This window comes from Mustela nivalis (assembly GCF_964662115.1).
Source record: "Mustela nivalis genome assembly, contig: HAP1_SCAFFOLD_44, whole genome shotgun sequence".
NCBI classification, from domain to species: domain Eukaryota; kingdom Metazoa; phylum Chordata; class Mammalia; order Carnivora; family Mustelidae; genus Mustela; species Mustela nivalis.
The window spans coordinates 2,088,967-2,108,069 of record NW_028136546.1 but is presented as its reverse complement, the minus strand read 5'-3'; positions in this window follow the sequence as shown (position 1 = coordinate 2,108,069).

Sequence of the window (19,103 nt, the reverse complement as noted above, 5' to 3'; positions counted from 1 at the left end):
CATCCTTTACTGCCATTATATAATCAAACTAATAACTTCTTAGAGAAAGTTAAAAATTCCCGCATAGCCACACGTGAACACAAAGTCACTGATTTTTAGCAAACCTATAAGATAGTCAGACATCCATTCAATTTCTTTTTTTTTAAGATTTTATTTATTTATTTGACAGAGAGAGATGACAAGCAGGCAGAGAGGCAGGCAGAGAGAGAGGAGGAAGCAGTCTCCCTGCTGAGCAGAGAGCCTGATTTGGGGCTCGGTCCCAGGACCCTGGGATCATGACCTGAGCCGAAGGCAGCGGCTTAACCCACTGAGCCACCCAGGCGTCCCTCCATTCAATTTCTTAACTGAGTCCCAAATGCATCCTGACTTCTAACCTAAACCTAAGCTCTACTTCTTACACGTTGTTATATGACCAAATTCTTTCAGTTCAGTATTTTGTAACATTTAAATATTAATCAGTTGATGCTTTGTTTGTGTATTTCTATGAAAATAATTTGAATACTGTAGATTTATTGTTATATTTATAGGTTTATAATCAAAGTTTCATCAGTTGTAGTTTTTGGAAATTTCAGATATAATGATTAACCTAAAATGATACTGCCTCAAATCCCTCTGATATCAAGGCCCAACACCTGATTATAGCCAAACCTGTGGTGGATAGTTCCAATGGAAATTGCAGTTACTTAACACTGATAGCATCTCATGTTCTCTCTCTCATTTTAGAATGTCTCCAACACAACCCAAAAGTGTAGGAGAGTTAATGTCCTCTGAGGACAGCTCTCAGTGAAGTGGAAATAAGAACCATAGGTAAAATTGTCAGTTTTCAGGTCTTCATGAGGACAACTTAAAGAAGTTTCTCAGGACCTTTCAGTAAAATCAAGCCTTCATTTTCTATCCACAACAATTATATCAACAATGTACCTCTTTGACAAAGTTGCTTCTTCACTGTATCACTTTCCCATTCTTTTCTACCTTGGATAATCTCCCAGATAAACTAACAGTACTCAAATCCTTTGTCCTACTCTTTGCTCTCAGGATAAATGGAGCCAAAAGACTTAGATTAATATCAAGTTCTGAATGGGATCTTAGAGCTATTTCTGTCCAGATTTTCATAAACATAGGGACCTTTGAATTATCAGGCTATAAATAAGTTCTAAATGGAGGGGGCAAAAGCAAAAAGTAGAAATTTTTATGTTTGATTTTTAATCATGATTAATTGACTTTATTGATTATTATAAATACTAACATTATAAAAGTGTGGATCTTTGTAAAACAATGTCATATTGTAAGAAAGAAGTTGCATAATCCTTTTGAGAATATTAAACCAAGTGTTCAGGTGCCATCTAATTTCTTGTTTAATCCAGAACTTTGGTGTGCATCATCTTGAGGAATAGGATTTTGAAGTCCAGACAGACTAAGAGAAAACTGATCCAAATGTGTGTGTTTATATTTCTGCTTTTGTTGTAAAAATCAAAGTGTGATTGCTGGTTTAAAATGGCAAAACTAATAATGTTCATGGACTCGATTATAAATTTTCTAATTGTATGGGAAGAATCCAATAAACATAGAATTAATTGATTTGCAAATCCTCAAAGAGCTACAGAATCAGGTAGTGGTATGTTCTGATTCAACAGCATCATAATGCAGCATTTTATATGTGTGGCTAATGGATATTTTCATGAATGTTTGCTAGCTAGTCAGCCAATACAGAGAAATATTAGGTAGCGTAATTACTCACAGTTGTGTTTAATAAAATGAGAGAAAATTATCAAATGACACTAATAATAATAATCCTATAGCAGGCTAAATATTCAATGATAATTACAAGTATTAATCTAGCTTTCTTCCCTGATTATGACTCTTCTCTCCTTTATCATAATGGGAGTAGCAGATTGTCTGCAGTGAATTGTGAAAACGCAGCAGTGACTTTGGCAGTGAAGGCCTCCCATCAATTTTGATAGGTTAAAATGATTCTGGTTGGTCTTGAGCAAATGTGTCAATTTTTTTTTTTCTGTGTGTGTCATAAAAGAAAGAAGCAATAGTAAATTCTTGCTGTTATTCCATGGAGCCAATAAAATCATACTGCCAACAAGAGGCTGTTGACACCATAGGTGTAGTTAACTGTCTTGAAATACTACGCCTGGAAATAAAATCCTAATATTTCACATAACCTCTTTTTTTAAAAGAAACAAAACAAAACAAAACAAAACAAAACAACTATACTGCTTACATTTAGGGCCCTGCTGTTGTGTAACTATTTTTGAACATGTCTTCTGTAAGTGTGTATATATATATATATATATACATATTTTTCTGTGCAATAAATTCATTTAGAGATAAATTTGGATTGCAAATTATTTTGGGGGAGGCGTGGTATTTGTGGCTAGTCTTACAAGTAAAAAGGACTAAAAAAAAAAAAAACATTTTTTATTACAGCATATTTACATCTGTCCAAAGTACTTATCTACTATAATACTGACTAATGTATAATACTGTACACAAAGAAAGAAGTTAAATGAGTTATAATTCAGTCAATGTATAGCTGGCCATTTTAAAACTTACCACTGAATCTTTCTGGTATGAAATGTGATATCTGGCAATCTGGTCCAGTTCATTACATCAGGTCATTTGTATGTTCTTATTACCATTTTGATAGCATAGCACATTTTATAACCCAGACATTTTACAATGGAACTATGATGCATGTATTTTCAAAAGTATAGACATACATGAAGCTATGAGGTCAAAAAAGATGAATGTCCGTAGTACCATATAGACTCAACAAATAAAAGTGTCCAAGGGTCTGAGTGTGACTTATGAATATTGTATAAGATTAGGCCAACATGTGGTTTTGATATAAATAATCTGTTCTTAAATTAGAATTACAATCGTTGAGTACAGTGTTGAAAATGGCAGATAGATTTTAGCTATCTTTGCTCACTAGGGAAAATGGAAAAATGTTTAGTTTGGTCAGATTTTCACTTAACTTCTGAAAAATCTTACGTTTGAGAGAACCCTTCTGAAATAAGAATCCTTAAAGACATAACCCCTTTGGCACAAGTTTTCAAGAAACTTGTTTGATGTTGTAGACAATTCTATGGCACACGTACTGTTCTAGATGTTTCATGCCAATAATATGTAAGCCATACCAAGGCGACATATACATATAGAGATGTTCCTCAGCTTACAAGGGGGCTATGTACAGAGAAACACATAAAAAATTGAAAATGCATTTAATACCCCAAAACTATCAAATATCATAGCTTACCTTAAGCTTATTTAAACATACTCAGAACACTTACATTTGCCTGCATTTGGGCAAAATCATCTTAAGCAAAGCCTATTTTATAACAAAGTATCAAATATCACATGCAATTTATTAAATATTACACTAAAAAAAGAAGAATATATATATTCTATATATATATTCTATATATAGAATGCTTGTAAGAATATCAGGTGTTCACCCCTGTAATCTTCTAGCTGACTGGAAGCTGTGGCTCACTGCCGCTGCCCAGAATCACAAGATGGCACCATATAGAACAAGAGTTTCAGGTGGTAGGTGTTGTAAGTTTTACCCAAACTGACATTGGTTTTTGTCATCATATATGTCAAGTAGTTTTCTCAGGTTTATTTTTAGAATATCCTTGTATAATGAATATTTACACTGATATCTAGTATAAAAATCTTGCAATTTAACATTAGAAACATTAAGATATTGAAAATCAATCTATTTCTTTAATTCATTGAAGACATTTTTGGCTTGTTTCCAGTACTTTCTTACTGGTTAAAAAGTGAATTTGAAGTAGTCTGGATTTCATTATTATATGGCACTTTCCCTTTGATGAATACAAAGATGATATTCTATATTAGCTATCTGAGAAGAATTTATTTTTTTAATTTTATTTATTTGTAAGAGAGAGAGTGAGAGAGAGCACAAGCAGGGGGAGCAGCAGGATGAGGGAGAAGCAAACTCCCGGCTAAGCAGGGAATCTGTTGCAGAACTGAGTCCCAGGACCCTAAGATCATGACCCGAGCTAAAGGCTCAGGCGTTTAACTGACTGAGCCACCCAGGTGTCCCAATCTGAGAAGAGTTCTGTATGCTATTCCTATTAATATGCAGTTTAAAGTCTAGGTAATTAACTTAATATTTTAGTGGCTATTGCATAGATAGCACTATGTTCCAGGCAGAGAGTAAGAAAGAAATATTAAATCAACCATATTCTATGCATTCTAAATGAAAATAATTAATCGATCATAAAAATCCTTCTATTTATGGAATATCAACTTATAAGCTTTCCTCCATATGAACAATGCCAAATACCAGAATAAAGGGTCATCTAATACAAATAAAGGATAGAATTAAAGAATTCTGGTAAGCCATTTAATTTTGAAAAATGGTGTTCTATTGTTGCTGAGTTGTGGTTTTCAGTTACATAATATCTGATAAGTGTAGAAGTAACATGAGTGTTACGTGAGATGAGAAATGGTATATAATTAAGATATTTTTAAAAGTACAGATAAACACAAATTTGTAAACATAGCATTATGGAGGAGTAAAAATAAATGATAGCTACACACTGTAAAGTGAATAAAACTTGGAAAGCTAATAGAGAAGTAAAACAAGGACAGTGCAAAAAGTATGGTACATTTTTATGAAGTTCAAACAAATTCTGTGAAACCATAGATGGACTTAAAGATACTATTATGTATCAAATATTGTAAAAATTAAGCAAGGAAATAGCAAACATAAAACAACCAAAGCATACAAACTTGGGTAGATACAAGAGGTGTGATCATGTTCTACTTCATAAAGAGATGAGTTAATAGATAAATACAAGTAACTAGACTTTTTAGAAGTTAATAAAACGTTGCCTGTTATTTCTTAGTAATATAAAATATATGGTTTTCTAACAAAAACGTTTATCTTAAAATATTTAAAAATAAATTTTAGGCTACTCCTAAGGTTATATTTACTTTTCCACTGTAGGAAAAGCTGGTTGTTGTAGTTGTATTTGTTTGTTTGTTTTAGTCTCCTCCTAGTTTTTATTATTATAATGTGGAATGAGGAATGTTAGATTGAAAAGTGAATTATTTTATAGACAAAAATCATTACTTGATTCACCTCCTGGTACAGCAGATGGAACTCCTGAAAATATGCCCTTTTGCCTTATGGAAGAGTAACAGTTATGCTTACTTCTGAAACATACTTGGTGGTGGCCCTAAATAGTGACACCATAGTAAACATTTTGAATATTTGCAATTAATTTTTATAGTCATAGGGCTCCAAAAGGCACTGCAGGTATCTTAGCAGGTGTTTCAATAAGGCTAAAATTTGCCTGACTGTTTAAAAATATTAGCAAGGCACAAAACATGGCAGAAGTATTGTCCTCAGATATTATTTTTTTCCATATGCTCCTGATTCCAGACATGACAAGTTATTTTTCAAATATTTATTATAAATTTTTTATTTATTTATTTGACAGAGATCACAATAAGGCAAAGTCAGGCAGAGAGAGAGAGGAGGAAGCAGACTCCCTGCTGAGCTGAGAGCCCGATGTGGGCCTCGATCCAAGGATCCTGGAATCATGACCTGAGCCGAAGGCAGATGCTTTAACCTACTGAGCCACCCAGGCTCCCCCATGACAAGTTATTTTGATAGATGTATATACAGTGTATTTTCCAGTTATAAGAAAAATGGTTCTGCTATTTTTAACCTTTTTAAAAATTAAATAATTTTTTTCATTGAAATTTTATTTTATTTTTTTTTTAAAGATTTTATTTATTTATTTGACAGACAGAGATCACAAGTAGGCAGAGAGGCAGGCAGAGAGAGATAGGAGGAAGCAGGCTACCCGCTGAGCAGAGAGCCCGATGCTGGGCTCGATCCCAGGACCCTGAGATCATGACCTGAGCCAAAGGCAGCGGCTTAACCCACTGAGCCACCCAGGTGCCCCTGAAATTTTATTTTTTTAATGTTTTACTTTTCTTTTCTTTTTTTTTTAAAGATTTTATTTATTTATTTGAGAGACAGAGATCACAAGTAGGCAGAGAGGCAGGCAGTGAGAGAGAGAGAGAGAGGGGGAAGCAGGCTCCCTGCGGAGCAGAGAGCCCGATGCGGGGCTCAATCCAAGGACCCTGAGATCATGACCCGAGCTGAAGGCAGCAGCCCAACCCACTGCGCCACCCAGGCGCCCCAATGTTTTACTTTTCAATATACTACTTAGAATATAAAACCTATTCCATTTTGTAAGATGTTTACCATTTAAAAAATGGTAATTTTCTCATTGTGTCTTCCCCTCACATTGCTTTATTTTGAATAAAAAATTTCACAATAAACATAACTGATGCTTTCCTTCTGATGGTCCCTCTGTTGGTCATATTGTATATGAGCCATGACAATTAGTTTTACAAAATTTATTGATGTTTGTTGATATGTTTTATCATAACTAATTTTCCCTCCCTTATCTAGATTCCCCAGCTTTCAGACAGGTGGACACTTTAATACACCATACCCAAGGGATGTATCAAGTACTTCTTAGACATTCTCTCAGATCCTTGAGGTGTCATTTTGCCTAGGGATTTGCAATAGGTTCTGCCAGAGGCACCACTGTGACAACTGATGTCCATGGTCTAATTCCTGCTAAGCTCAAGAGGTCACTGGTTTCCAAGTTTATCTATAAAATTAATGCATTCCAGCAAGTTCTTTTTTTTTAATATTAACAAACTTATTTTAAAGTTTATATGGAGAGGCAAAGACTCACAATAGTCAACATAGTGTTGAAGGAGAACAAAGACTGAGGACTGACTTCAAAGTTTACTAAAGCGATTGGGCGCCTGGGTGGCTCAGTTGGTTAAGCCTCTGCCTTCCGGCTCAGGTCATGATCCCAGGGGCTAGGGATCGAGTCCCGCATTGGGTTCTCTGCTCAGCAGGGAGCCTGCTTCTCCTCATCTCTCTCTCTGGCTGTCTCTCTGCCCATTTGTGATCTCTCTCTCTGTCAAATAAATAAATAAAATCTTTTAAAAAAGTTTACCATAACGATAATTGTAAGCATGATATTGTAATACCACAGAGAGACTAGATTAAAGCAACAGAATATATATTATCAATTATATTTTATATTTAATAGAAAAGCAAAAGCAATACAAGAGAGCAAAATACAATCTTTTAAACAAATGGTTCTGTAGCAATGGTGAAGCTAAATCTAAAAATATAAAATAAAATAAATCCAGGCAGATATCCTACACTCTTCACAAAAATTAACTCAGATTGGATTATAAACCTAAACATGAAACATGTAGAAGGTAATATAGAAGAAAATTTAAATGACCTTGGTTTTCGCAATAACTTTAGCTACAAAAGCACAAGCACTGAATTTAAAAATGTCTACTCTGTGAAACACAATGCCAAGAGAATGAAAAGGCAAAGCACAGACTATGAGAAAAAATTTGCAAAATACACATCTGGCAAAGGACTGTTAATCAAAAATACACAAAGACCCCTAAAAACTCAACAATGGGGGAAAAACCGGATTAAAAATGAGCCAAAGGCCTTAGCAGATACCTCACCAAAGAAAATATTACAGATGGCAAATAAGCATATAAAAAGATGCTTCACATCATATGTCATCAGGAAAATGCAAATTAAAACAAAAAAGAGACACCAGTACATACCCAGAATCCAGAGCACTGACAACAGAACACGAAATGTTGGTGAGGATGTGGAGCAACAGGAATGTTCTTCCATGTGTATTGAGAATAAAGAATGGAAAACAACTTGGCAGTTTCTTACAAAACTAAACATATTCTTGCCAGATGATTCAGCAGTAGCAGCTCTTGGTATTTATCCAAAGAAGATGAAATCTATACCCACAAAGATGTCTATAGTAGTTTTATTCATAACTGACAAAAGCTTGGAAGCAACCAAGATATCCTTCCATAAGTGAAAGGTCAAAGAAAGTGTAGTACATGCAAACAATGGAATATTATTTAATGCTAGAGAAATGAATTACCAAGCTATGAAAAGATATGGATATAAATATTTAATAAATATTTGATTTTAGGCTTCTACCAGTCTAACAATAGTATTAGTATATTTTAACAGTGAATGCTCAGCATTCATGAATTTACCTAATAAAACATTTTGGGTTCAATATTTTAAATACTTCAACCTCTATGATTATATTCCTAATAATTTTGAATTGGGGTAAATAAACCTTAATTTTTTGTAACTTGTTTCTTATTGCAAGAGAGCTCAATGAAATTTTAGAAAATAAAAATTTACAAAAAAAAAGTTTAGTTTATTATTGCCAAATAATTTAAAACTTTATCTTATATTCAAATACATATATTATTCTAAATTGATTTATATGCTACTAAAACCAAAAACTTTTAGTTATACTAGATTTCATATCCTGCAATCAATGCCAGAAATCCATCTGGCAATGATTTGTCTTAAATAGAGTTAAGATGGGTGTTATTACAATGCAAGATGGAAACAAAGATAGTATAACAATAGGTGATACATAACTTTTCCGTTTTGATCAAGTTACTAATCTACAAAAGGCTTTTATCAGTGACAGACTTGGGAATTTAACAAAACTTTTAAACTAGCATGTGCGACTCATTCCTAGAAAACAACACAATCAATAACACTTTATTTAGATTAAATCATGACTATTTCTCCATTTGAATAAAAAAGGTAGCAATCCCAATAAGTTTATTGAACATGAAAAGTTGAAATGCTATAATGCTCCTAAGGAATTAAATGATCCAGTCAAGAATTACAAAAAAAGGATATAAATTACCAAAGTGTTTGTATAATTGTAATGTACAACTGCCCATTATCGTTCCATAGTGTAGGCTTGTACAAGAACTCTATAAAAGAACTCCACTTCTAACCTGTGGAAAATATGTTCCCTTTCCCCCTATATACAACTATTAAGCCATTCATTTAGCTTTTAAAATATCCACTTAATACAGGCTTTTTACACATTTGAACAGGCAGCAGGGCTCTATTCTTATCGCTTACATCTGAAGGATAGACTTCTAGCGTAAGAGGTAAAGCCCATAAAGGAGCCCAATAATAACAACAAAATACAGTTTAGTGAGCCCTTACAATCTGCCAGCTACCTTTCTGAGAATACTTCAATTAATAAAACATATAAAATACCTGACCACAAAGAGCTCACATTCTTTTGAAATATAATAGTGAAATAAACCAATAATAGAGGGGCACCTGGGTGGCTCAGTCCATTGAGTGACTGCCTTTGGCTTGGGTCATGATCTCAGGGTCCTGGGATGTAACTCCCCAGCAGGCTTTCTAGGCAGTGGGGTGTTTTCTTCTTCCTCTGCGCACCCTCCCAATTCTCTCTCTCTCTGTCTCAAATAAGAAAATAAACCAGTAATAGAATAATGATTGATGGTTGATGGTGTTAAGTGATACAAAGAAATGCAAGAAAGGTAAAAGCCATTGGGGAATGCTGGGATGAAAGTTAATTTTATTTTGTTTTGGGTGGTTATATCTCATTTATGAGATGTTATTTGCACAAAGACCCAGGAAGTGAACGAGAGTGTTATACAAATATTAAAGGAAAAGATTGCTCTAGGCAGAGCAAGTAAGTATATAGACTTTGTGTGAACAGCTTGTCTGTTACTTTTGAGGAAAAGCAAGGAGGCCAATGAGGAGTTCATAGTGGTGGAGAGAGGAAGAACGTATTGATGTATGACCTTCTAGTACATTGAAACGCCTTCAGTTTTTATTTAATATGAAAGGGGAAGATACCAAAAGTCTTTCAACAGCAGAATGAAATCATATGACTTGATTTTTAGGTTAAATTGCTGTACCAAAATAAATTTGCATGGAGAAAGGAGTGCAGTATGTGTGGAAGTGGGGTTATCAATCAAGTCAATAATTCAGGAACATATGATGGTGTTTTTAGCATGCTGGGTGGTAATAGAAGTGGTGAGGTATGGTTTTCATTGTGTATATATTTTGATGGTGAATATTCTGGTGAACAGGATGGGGTATGTGCAGGACAGACATCAACATTTATTTTACCTGCACAAACAGAAGGGTGGAGTCTTCATTCCCTGATATGGAGAGAACTCTGAGTTCAAATGTTCTTTCTCATTAAATGGCATAGTGATGATGAGGATATAGTCAGACAGTGAAAGAGAGCAGTAAGCATAGTGTTAAGCAGTAAGACATTATAATACATTTGAATATCAAAAAACGTTGTGTTGGATCATCTGTTTATGTGAGTAAATAAATAAATAAAGCTTCCTGGGGTTCTGATAGAGGTAAAGAAGACTGCTATATGATCCAAAGGGGCACGTGCACCAAATGTTTATAGCATTAATATCCACAATAGCCAAACTATGGAAAGAACCTAGATGTCCATCAACAAATGAAATATATATATATATATATAAATATTTATATATATATATATATATACACACAATGGAATACTATTCAGCCATCAAAAGAAATGAAATCTTGCCATTTGCATTGACATGGATGGAACTGGAGGGTATTATGCTTAGCAAAATAAGTCAACCAGAGAAAGGCACTATCATATGATCTCCCTGATATGAGGAAATGGAGGTGCAATGTGGGGGGTTTGGGGAACAGGAAAAGAGTAAATGAAACAAGATGGGATCAGGAGGGAGACAAACCATAAGAGACTCTTAATCTCACAAAACAAACTGAGAGTTTCCGGGGGGGGGGGGTGGGGAGGTTAGGGAGAGGGTGGTGGGGTTATGAACATTGGGGAGGGTATGTGCTGTGGTGAGTGCTGTGAAGTGTGTAAACCTGGCGATTCACTGACCTGTACCCCTGGGGCTAATAATACATTATATGTTAATTAAGAAGAAGAAAGAAGAAGAAGAAGAAGAAGAAGAAGAAGAAGAAGAAGACTACTATAAATCAAATGCTATGGTTTTCAGCATAGAGTGTGTAATCAGGCATATTTTATTAAAGTAACCAAGTAAAATGAGGTCGAAAATTGGAATAACAGAAAACATAAAAATCAGAGATTTTAAAAAGAGATATGGGACAATGTAGAGAATATAGTCAATGATATTATAATAGTGTTATATGGTGACAGATGGTGGCTATATTTGTAGTGATCATAGAATAATGTATGGAGATATTGAAAACCTGAAACCAATGTAACACTGACTATCAACTACACTCAAATAAAAAAATAGTAAAAGGAAACATTTTAATTTAAAAAGATAAAAAGAGGGACAAGAATTTGAAAAGTGAATTTCAAAAAGAGTAAAGATGAGGCTAAGACATACTCTGAACCTTGAGGAAAACACCATTTTGAAAATTCTTCCCATTTTGAGAAAACTCAAATGAATCAATACCATAAAAGAACCCATTTTAACCGAGAGATGTAATGAATGCTCAAGAAATAATTTTATGACAGGATAATTCTTCCCTATGAAACAGCATACAGAAACCCGGGGAAACACCTGGAAGCCAAATAAACTATACTGAAAATAAGAATTAGGAAAAAGATAAATGATGAAAGATAAGAAAATTAGACCTGCGACAGAGACCTAGTGAAGAGAATTTTTAGCTTGTGGTTTAATGTTTTTGAGGATAATCTAGAGTTCATAACTGCCTTGAGGCAGGCTGGTTGTAGGCAGTTTAGGCAGACCCCTAAGAGAGGCCTACTTTGGGCAGGTGGTGTTGGAGGAGGCCATTGGGCTGGACAAAGACAAATCCAACCATTTGACTAAAGTGTCTGTGAAGATGTTGAAGTCAGATGCAGCAGAGAAAGACCTGTCAAACCTAATCTCAGAAATGGAGATGATGAAGATGATTGGACAGCACAAGGACACCATCAACCTGCTGGGTCCTGCACACAGGATGGTCCTTCGTACACTATCATGGAATATGCCTCCAAAGACAACATACAGAAGTACCTGCAGGCCCAGAGGCCTCCTGACCTGGAGTACTGTTACAATATCAGCCACAATGCAGCAGAGCAACTCTCCTCCAAGCACCCGGTATCCTGTGCCTACCAGGTAGCCTGAGGCATGGAGTACCTTGCCTCCAAGAAGTGCATACACCAAGACCTGGCCACCAGGGAAGTGCTGGTGACAAAGGACAACATGATGAAGATCTCAGACTTCAGCCTTGCCAGAGATATCACCACATCAGTTACTATAAAATGAGAACCAATAGTGGACTGCCTGTGAACTGGATGGTCTCTAAGGCCATGTTTGACCAGATCTACATCCACCAGAGTGACTTCTGGTCTTTTGGGGTGATCCTGTACAAAATTTTCACTCTGGAAGCCTCCCATATCCTGGAGTGCCTGTGGAGGTGGTTTTTAAGCTGCTGAAGGAGTCATTTGATGGATAAGCCAATAAGTGCACCAGAGAGTTATACACAATAATGAGGGGTGGCTGGCATGTGGTACCTTCAAGCTGCTGGTAGAAGACCTGGATCATACTGTGTCCTTGACCTCCAACCAGGAGTAACCGGACCTGTCCTTGGCCCTGGAACAATACTGTCTATGCTTTCCCAACACCCAAAGCTTCACCTGCTCCTCAGAGAAGAATTCCACCTTCTCTCATGTGCCGTTGCCCAAGGAGGCCTATCTGCCCTGACACCCAGCCCAGCTTGCCAATGGTGGACTCAAATGACTAGTATCCCTATTACTCCTGTCCAGATTCCGTCATAAGCTGTAACCCTTACCCCCCACCCTCCCTGCAAGACTCACTGCCTTCTCCTTTGTCCCTTTCCTACTGGCAGGAGCCAGCTGCCTACCTGAGGCCTTCACCCCTTGAAGTTCACCTCTCTTCCCCTTCCTCTTCCTCCTCCTTACAACCTGCTCATGAAAGAAAGGAACAGAGAGGCAGGTACTTGCTCGTGGCTACTTCCTTCCCTCCCATATGTTGGACCAAGACCCCTCCCTGTCATCTGGTACTGCCTAGATGTCGAGGGAGTTGGAGATGAGGCATGCCAGTGAAAGCTGTCAGAGCTTTCCTGTTTTGGTTTTGTCTGCTTAGCATAACATGTAAGACTGAGTTCTGGTGGCAGGGACCTAGTCCTTGGGGCTATAGCACTAGCGAGGGGATGTCAACTGCTCTGGGCCTTGGCTAAGAGCAAGCCCTGCTCCAGAGATATGGTGCCAAGGGCTTATTAATTTTGATACTAATTTGCTTTGCTGACCAAATACCTGGTATCAAAAGATGGGAAGGCAAAGACTGGAAGCAGTGTTGTGACCATGGGGTCCAGCCCCAAACTATGAAGAAAACACAAAGTGTATAAATCTGAGTAAGTATATATTTACACACCTTTTTAAATAGGTTGTTATCAAAGATTTAATCAATGGGTAATATGCTCCTCGTGGCTGGGAAGCATCAGTTGCCATATATTAAAAACAAAGAAAAGAGGTGTCTGGGTGGCTTCCTCCAAGAAGTGTCCCTTCTTTTCAGGTCATGATCCCAGGGTCCTGGGATGGAGCCCCACATCAGGCTCTCTGCTCAGTGGGAAACCTGCTTCTCTTTTTCCCTCTGCCCTGCTTATAGTTCCTCTTCCTGTCTCTCTGTCTGTCAAATAAATAAAATATTTAAAAAAAAACAAGAAAGAAACAAAATGTTTTTAAAAGGTCTTTTTTTTTTTTTTAATTTTCTAGGGGTGCCTGGATGACTTAGTTGTTTAAGCAGATGTTTGCCTTTGGCTGAGGTCATGATTCCAGTGTACAGGGATCCAGCCCTGCATGGGACTACTTGCACCCCAAGGAGCTTGCTTCTTCCTCTCCCTTTGCACATGATTCCCCCTGTTTGTGTGCTTCTTCTCTCTCTCTCTCTCTCTTGCTGTCAATAAATAAAATAAAATCTTTTACTAAATAAATAAATAAATAAATAAATTTCTAAACCTACTTTCAGTTTAAGTCCCTTAACAAAAATTGCTACTGCTTCATTAAAAAAAAAAAAAGATAATTTAGAAAGATGCTTCCAGAGTTAAAAAGTTGTTTTGTTTCTTTGTCAGGATTCAATATAGAAGTGCTTTAAAAAGTAAAAGAAAAAATATGCTATATTAACTCTAATCATACTATAACTTTGGTGGTTATATCAAGATAATGAAAAGTGATTTTAAAGCAAATTTCATTATCAGACATAAAGATCAACTCAAAATTACAGAAGAGTAAAAGGATGAATTCATCAGGGAGTGTAAAAATTCTTTTTTTTTAAAGATTTTATTTATTTATTTGACAGAGAGAGATCAGAAGTAGGCAGAGAGGCAGGCAGAGAGAGAGAGAGGAGGAGGAAGCAGGCTCCCTGCTGAGCAGAGAGCCCTATTCGGGACTCGATCCCAGGACCCTGAGATTATGACCTGAGCTAAAGGCAGCGGCCTAACCCACTGAGCCACCCAGGCGCCCCAGGAGTATAATAATTCTTGACTTTTAATAAGTAACAACAGATTTGGGGATATATAGGGAAAAACTAAGAACAAAAATCATAACTTCTACCTTGGATGACAAATGGAAAATAATTTCAACACCCTTATTTTAAGATTACATAGACAAATGGTCATCATATTGGTAAGATATGTAAGACTTGAACAAAATGATCAACTAACTAGATATGCTTGATATTACATTACAGTAACAGAACTAACTGAGGTCAGTCTTTGGTGAATCACAGAAACAGGTGGAGTTGTCAAACAAAGGAATCTTTGTTTACAACATACAAGGAGTTCACAGGGAATAAGTTCCAAAGCCTTGACTGTTTGAACAGGAGAGAGATTTTTATTTAGTATTTAAAATGAATACTCAGAAGGGAGAGTTTTATTATCCCATGTATGGTTGGTCATAAGGTTGTGGATGCATGCACATCCACATATGTATTTGTGCAATATGTATTGCATGTTCACCTGAATGAAGCTTGTATTCCACCGAGGGCAGAAACGTCAACGTTAGAATAAAGCAGAGGTAACTGTTGGACAAGGGAAAGGGACTCTGCAGGCTTCAAGAGCAGATAGAAACTAGATGGGGTCTTGGGCTCATTTTCTGGGAAAAGGAATGCAAGGCCTTGATTGCTTTTGAAATAGCACTAGGAGTTTTACCACTGATTTATTGTCTCAATAGCTTAGGCTATTTCCTGGTCTGGTGGTGACTGTTAGTTTTCCCATTGCCTTGTTCCCTCAAAATCCTTAAGGAGTGAGGTTTTTGCATTTCTTTTTAAGAACCTCCCAGGAAGTTTTGGAAGAAGTGTGCTTGGGCAAGTACACAGGTGGGGTATAGATCATTGAAAATAGCTGGGGACAAAAAATGACTTTTCTTATGTCAGGAAAACTATATCTCTTCTTTAATTTTCTAGGAACCTCTAACTCTTTCTGCTGATGTTACCAGCAGGCATCTGAGATATTACTGATTGTTCTCTTGAACCTAAGGAAAAAGAAATGTAGAAAGCAAAAGACAAAACTTTAAAATCTATCCTCCAACTCATCAATTCACTGCAGCCACCTCTCTGTCTTTCCCTTTCTCTTTTTCTCTCTTTCTCTTTCTCTCTCACTTTCTCTCTCACATACGCACAACACACGCAAATCAACTTAAAACAATTTTTAATTTTCCCTATTCCATTTTAATATACTTGAGGCATGATCATTTTCTTAGTAAATACAAGGAAAAAAAATCTAGGATTCCATCATTCTGTGTGATTAAAGTATTGAGGAATTTACTTCCAATAGCACTTATAAAAACATATTTTATTTAAGGAATATTATATAATCAGGTGCCTGCATTTTTCTTATTCTCTAACTAGTGTTATTTGGCAATTAATATTTTGTCAATCAATATTCCCCTATACCTGAATGTGTGGGCAGTGAGAGATGAGTTAGAGGCAAGGATGGTGAACACTCCCAACAACTGCAGACTACATATATCTTAAGCCATGATTTTCTTTGCAAAGGTCAACATTGATAATGTTGTAGTCATACCTCCGTGTACCAGGAAAGAAGTAGCATATTTCTTGAAAGACACAGCTATCAAAGCTCCATTGAGAAACTGTAAAGATGGACAAGCGATTTCCAAATTACATATCTGATAATGGACATCTACTCTGATTATTTAAAAATGAATAAAAATAAAAAACCTTACTAATAACCAAACAGAGTATCCAATTTTACATGTGAAGGAAATAATGGAAGAGACATGTCACCAAAAGCATATGGATGGCTTATAGGCACATGGCCAATTTCTCAACATTTAAACATTAAAGAAATAAAAATTAAAATCATAATGAGACATGCTTACATATCTATTAGAATGGCTAAAATTATAAAGGCTAATTGTACTTGGTCTGAGCTAGATTGAGAAGCAACAAAAAATCTAAACTGTTGTTGGCATATATCATGATACAACCACTTTGGAAAATAGTTTCAAAATTTTTTTAAATGAAAAATATGTTGCAGTTACACAAATAGCCATTTTATTCTAGGCATTTAACCAAGAAAAACAAACCCTATGTTCATACAAGGACTTGTATATGAATTTCATAGCAGCTTTATTTTTAAGAATTGAAAACAGTGGAAATGTTCATCAATGTCCATCAATAGAGCAAAGACAATTGGAGAATCTCAAAGTAATGATGCTGAGAAAAGAAAATCCAGGCAATGAATAGTATATACTGTGTGATTCCATGACTACAAAAAATCTAAAATACAACTTTATATATAGTCACAGTCATCAAATATATGGTGTGATTTTAGTGCCTTCTTCTGTGCTCCCATAGCTTCCTACACTTGAATCTCCGAGCATTTCTTACACCATGTGAAAATATGAACTCTTTCTCTTTATTCTGTCTTACTAGAATAAGAATCCTTGAAAGTTTATGGACATTTGAACTCTCAGTTATTAGCAGAAATTCTATCACACAGTAAGTTTCCAAATATAAAAGCCAGAGTTTTACAATGACTTCTAAGCTTTACATGATCTAGCCACTCATTTAACCTCTGTGACCTCTTTTCCTGCTACTCTTCAGTCACTCACAATGGCCTCCTTGCTATTCCTCAGATATGCCAGGCATGATCCAACCTTATGGCCTTCAAGATAGCCAATTCCTTTGTCTGGAGTGACTTATTGCTGATAGTTCTGCGCAAATTCATCACCTTTCCATACATTTGTTCAATTGTCAGCTTCATTGTAACTGCCCTGATATTTCTATTAAAAATTTTAACTCCCCATCCCCTGCCTAGCAACCTTGATTTTTCTCACCCTGATCGAATTTTTCTTTTTCCCCATTGTACTCTTCCTTTTTGAATGCACTATGCCATTTTTATTAAGGTTTATAGCTTTGAATTGTCTCACCCATTAAAATAAAAGTTCTACAAAGCCAAGTATTTCATTTACCAGTGTAGTCTGAAGTAATATCTGCCATATAATAGTTCAGTACACAACTGGTAAATTTCAAAATAAATTAATGTTGAGAGTATACTGAATTTCATAAGTCATTTCAATATTTTTTTCCAAAAAAATAAACTACGTAAAACATACCTTAAATTTACTTTCAAAATATTTTATAGCATATAATGCACAATATACATAAGCCTTAAAGAAACAATCCTATAATTAACCATTTCATACCTACTTAAAAACTGCATAATACCACACTCTTAGATCCTCTTTGAATGCTCTAAAATAACCCTTCAAAGGAAATACATTTTTAAAAATCACAGATTTGGGGCACCTGGGTGGCTCAGTGGGTTAAGCCGCTGCCTTCGGCTCAGGTCATGATCTCAGGGTCCTGGGATCGAGTCCCGCATCGTGCTCTCTGCTCAGCAGGGAGCCTGCTTCCTCCTCTCTCTCTGCCTGCCTCTCTGCCTACTTGTGATCTCTCTCTGTCAAATAAATAAATAAAATCTTTAAAAATAAAAATAAAAATAAAAATAAAAATCACAGATTTTTTGGCAAATAATTTAATCAAATAAAAGTTTCATTCATCTATGTAGATCATAATAAATGTTTTTAATAAGCATGAAATTATAACTCTGAAGTGTGCTAAAATGAAACCACCTGCTAAGGGTGAGAGAACAAAAATAAACATCCTTTTTCCAAATAAGAGGAATTTATTACCTTTGAATCAAAGCATGTGGATTTGTTTTAACTGGCAATAAAGCAATATGGAGACACAAACCATAGAAAGTCATATTTTAGATTTCCAAAAGACTTCTAAGTGAAGAGTATACATTTTTTAATTGCTACATAATGCTACATAATGACAAGATGACAGGTTGTGACAAATAGCATTTTAAAAGCTCTACTCATAATGGAACGGAAGATGTCATTTCCCTATAATTTTATATATGTCTTTAATTTACTATATCTGGATACAACATATTACCAAACAGATGTTCATCAAAGACTAAATCATTTTTAATGGAACATAATAATTTGAACCTACATCTATTAATCATTTTTTTCGATCTAACATTTATAGTCTCGCTAAACATTTTATCAGTTGTTGACAAAATTCAAAATAAATAGGATAAAAAGTCGTGTTTGGGGGCGCCTGGGTGGCTCAGTGGGTTAAGCCGCTGCCTTCGGCTCAGGTCATGATCTCAGGGTCCTGGATCGAGTCCCGCATCGGGCTCTCTGCTCAGCAGGGAGCCTGCTTCCTCCTCTCTCTCTGCCTGCCTCTCTGCCTACTTGTGATCTCTCTCTGTCAAATAAATAAATAAAATCTTTAAAAAAAAAAGTCGTGTTTGGAAAAGTAGATTTCTTTTCAAATTGGCATTTAAATGAAAATATTTGCTGATATTTTTAAAACTTTAAATGTAATTTTATATATATCTGACCTATCAGATGATATAAAATTTTTGGAGAAAATATGACATATTTTTTTATCTTGGTTGAAGGTATTAATAAAGAGCAACTGTTTGTATTATTTGTATTGTGATATCTTAGTTAATAAACATGAATAACTGGTATAAAATATGTTTTTTTAAAAATTTTATTTATTTACTTGACAGAGATCATAGGAAAGCAGAGAGGCAGCCAGAGAGAGAGGAATGGAAGCATGCTCCCAGCTGAGAAGAGAGCCCACTGTGGGACTCAATCCCAGGAACCTGGAATCAT